Genomic DNA, 3,613 nt, shown 5'->3' with positions numbered 1-3,613 from the left:
CTTACCATACCAAAACACACATCAATCAAATTGTCCAATGCCAAGGACAAGGAGAGAGTTCTGAAAGCTACAAGATTAAAACAAAGCATCGGAGGAAGTGTGCAGCACACGGGTCTGGCATGCACAGGCGTAAGAAGGGTGCAGTCTGGGTCTAGTGTAAGGGTGTGAGAGCTGCAGTGGCCAGGAGAGGAGTAGCAGGAGCCGCTTGAATATCCACATTTCAGTTTCTCTGCCTATCAAGAGTTTTGATTCATCATGGATGATGTGTCATCAGAAGAAATTCAGCTGAGGGCTTACCAGGTTACCAATGAGTCTCTGGAAAATACAAGGAGAAACCTGGGTTTAGCCATTGAGTCTCAGGATACAGGAATCAAAACTATCACTATGCTGGACGAACAAGGGGAACAACTAAACTGCACTGAAGAAGGTATGGACCAAATAAATAAAGACATGAGGGAGGCAGAAAAGACTTTAACAGAACTCAACAAGTGCCGTATACTTTGTCTGCCCATGTAATAGGACAAAGAACTTTGAGTCTGGTAAGGGCGATGGTGGAGACACCGCATCTAGCAATGTAATTTCTAAGCAGCCATGCTGGGTGACAAAAGTCAGCCTCAGCAAGCAGCCACAGGAGCAGTCTCTGGAGGATACATTAAATGTATAACTAATGATGCCATAGAAGATGAAATGGAGGAGAACCTGACTCAGGTGAGCAGTATCCTGGGAAATCTAAAACACATGGCTCTGGACATTGGCAATGAGATTGAGGCTCAAAATCAACAAATACACTGGATCACAAAAAAGGCTGACACTAACAAAGATCATATTGACATCACCAATGCTAGAGCAAAGAAACTCATTGACAGCTAAAGCTACTACTGTACTTCATCATTTATTCACTTCCCTAGCTCCTCCTTCAGTCACAACCTTTTCAGAATTTGAAATTTTGGTCCCACACTCTTGTAATTAGGAGATAATGTGGAGGAAGGGCCAGAACCGCTCCCCTACTTTTTCAGTTTCTATTTTTCTCTTGAGGGTAGACTGTGGTGCTTCCTTGTAGTATTTTCTTTCTCTGTTCAACCTCTTAGATTGCTTTTCATACATACACAGTGTTGTTTTTCATCCTCATTTACTTTAGAAGCTTCTCTTGCTTTCAAGATTTGGAAGCATTGCCAAAAGACAGTCATAAAGAAGGAAGGTTTTTGGGGGGGCGGGGGCAGGGGGTGGAGGTAGAGGCAGGTGGAGCTAAGGGGTTACCTCAGTAAAAACTTGCAGTCCTGGAAGCAAAAGTTGCAGAGTCACAGGAAAAGTTTAATTGGGTTCAATTTTTAATTCAAGTTCCAGTTTTTGCCAACTTAGGCTAATACCTGGTTTTGGAGCTTTTATATGTAATATTTTTGTTGTACATCACAACTTTGCTCCAAAATGAGGGAAAGAATGAGTTTTCTTAGAGTGAGCTTAATTTCTGAATTCTTAGTGATTAATATATGTACATGGATTCTTTGATCCCATTTCATATTGCATTCAGAAATACTTTGTATAAATGAATAACTTTTAATTTTCATATTAGTAGTAGCATCATGCTCCTATTACAGGTCTACAAGCTCATAAATTTGTCAGTAGTCTTTGAAGAAAATATATGTAAATATATATGTGTAACATGAGTATCTCACTTCAGCAGGGCTTAAAATTTTTCTGAAAAAGTTTGACAAACTATATCAAGTGAACTCAGATTTACCTCAATGCCAAGAATTATGTTTAGGTAGAAAAAAAGAAACTTACTTTTATCTCACGTAGAAAAATAGGTTGCTTTGAACTTTATGTAGCTTTAGATATTTTTTAAGCTAGAATTCATTGTTTAACTAAAAGTGATTTGGAAAATTATGCCTTTGGTTTAATTATTGATGATTGCACTGTCATTCCCTTTAAATTTATGTATTGAACCATGTCCTAATCACATTTATTTGGATCCTGTACAGTGTTATGAGAATTTGAAAAAACAGATAAATAAAGCATCATGCACAAGGGAATCTCAGTAAGTTTAGTGTGGATTACTCATCAAAAACCATGGAGGCAAGAAGACAGTGGTAAGAAATATTTTAAGTGCTGAAAGAAAACAATTGTCAATCAACAAGTTTATACCTGGCAATACTTTCAAAAATGGGGGAAAAATCAAAACATTCCCAAATAAACAAAAGCTGAGGGAATACATCACCAGGCCTGTCCTACAAGCAATGCTAAAGGAAGTTCTTCAGACTGAAAGGAAAGGATGTTAGACAGTGGATCAAAACAGGTTTAAAAAATAAATAACCTGCGGTAAAGGTAACCATTTGGATAATTACAAATGCCAGCACTACTGTATTGTATTGGTTGTTGTGTAACTTCACTTCTTGCTTCATACAGGTGTTAAAATGCAAATGTTTATAAAAAGTATGATAAATTGACAGTTCAGGATATACAATGTATAAAGATGTTCTGGTTTGCTAATGCTGCCATTTTGCAAAATTCCAGAAATGGACTGGCTTTTATAAAGGGGGTTTATTTGGTTACAAGGTTACAGTCTTAAGGCCATGAAGTATCCAAGGTAAGGCATCAACAATAGGGTACCTTCACCAAAGGAAAGCCAATGGCATCCGGAAAACCTCTGTTAGCTGTTAAGGCATGTGGCTGGCATCTGCTGATCCCAGGTTGTGTTCCAGCTCCACACTCAGCTCCTGTGCATTCTTCAAAGTGTCTCTCTTGGCTGCAGCACCTCCTTCTGTCTGTGAACGCTTTTACAGGATCCAGTGATTCAATTAAGACCCACCGTCAATGGGTGGGGTAACACCTCCATGGAAATTATCCAATCAAAGGTCTTGTCCACAGTTGAATGAATCACATCTCCATGGAAACACTCAATCAAAGGATTCCAACCTAATCAACACTAATACATCTGCCCCCACAAGACTGCATCTGCATCAAAGAACATAGTGTTTTGGGGGATGTAATACATCCAAACTGGCACAAAGGATGTAATTTTTAAGAAGCACAAAAAAATAGATTGGGGGACAGGGGTATAGGAACAATGTATGTGAACATTATTGAAAATAAGTTGGTATCAAAGCAAATATGATTGTTATAGATTTAGGTTGCTAAATTTTAAACCCATCGTAACCACAAAGAAAATACATGAAAAATACATCCAGAAAGAAGTGACAAGAGTTTCAAAACGGTACAGTACAAAAAGCCAAAAAAATATAGAAGCAGGCATTAATGGAAGAATTGAGGGTCAAAAAAGCTATAAGACTTACAAACACAAAATAGCAATATGCTAAAATAAGGTCCTGCATTATCGGTAGTTACTTTAAATGTAATTGGATTAAACTCCCCAGTCAAAAGGCAGAGATTGGCAGAGTTGATTAAAAAAAAAAAAAGCATGACCAACTATATGCTGTTTACAAGAGACTCACCATAAATCCACAGACATAAGCAGGAGGAAAGTGAAAGGATGGAAAAAAATATATAGCATCCAAGTAGTAATAACCAAAAGAGAGCTGGGGTAGCTATAATATCAGATAAAATAGACTATATACTGATAAAGGGGTCATTCAACAAGAAGATACAACAATTATAA

General features: G+C 37.7%; 1 pseudogene; it reads left to right on the top strand.

Moving 5' to 3' along the window:
* Positions 1–255: 255 nt before the first annotated feature.
* LOC119524264 lies at positions 256–870 on the top strand (annotated as a pseudogene).
* The last annotated feature ends 2,743 nt before the right edge of the window (positions 871–3,613 follow it).

The sequence above is a fragment of the Choloepus didactylus genome, chromosome Y (genome assembly GCF_015220235.1).
Source record: "Choloepus didactylus isolate mChoDid1 chromosome Y, mChoDid1.pri, whole genome shotgun sequence".
NCBI lineage: Eukaryota > Metazoa > Chordata > Mammalia > Pilosa > Megalonychidae > Choloepus > Choloepus didactylus.
Note: the sequence above shows the minus strand (reverse complement) of the source record. Positions and strands in the feature narration are given on the sequence as shown.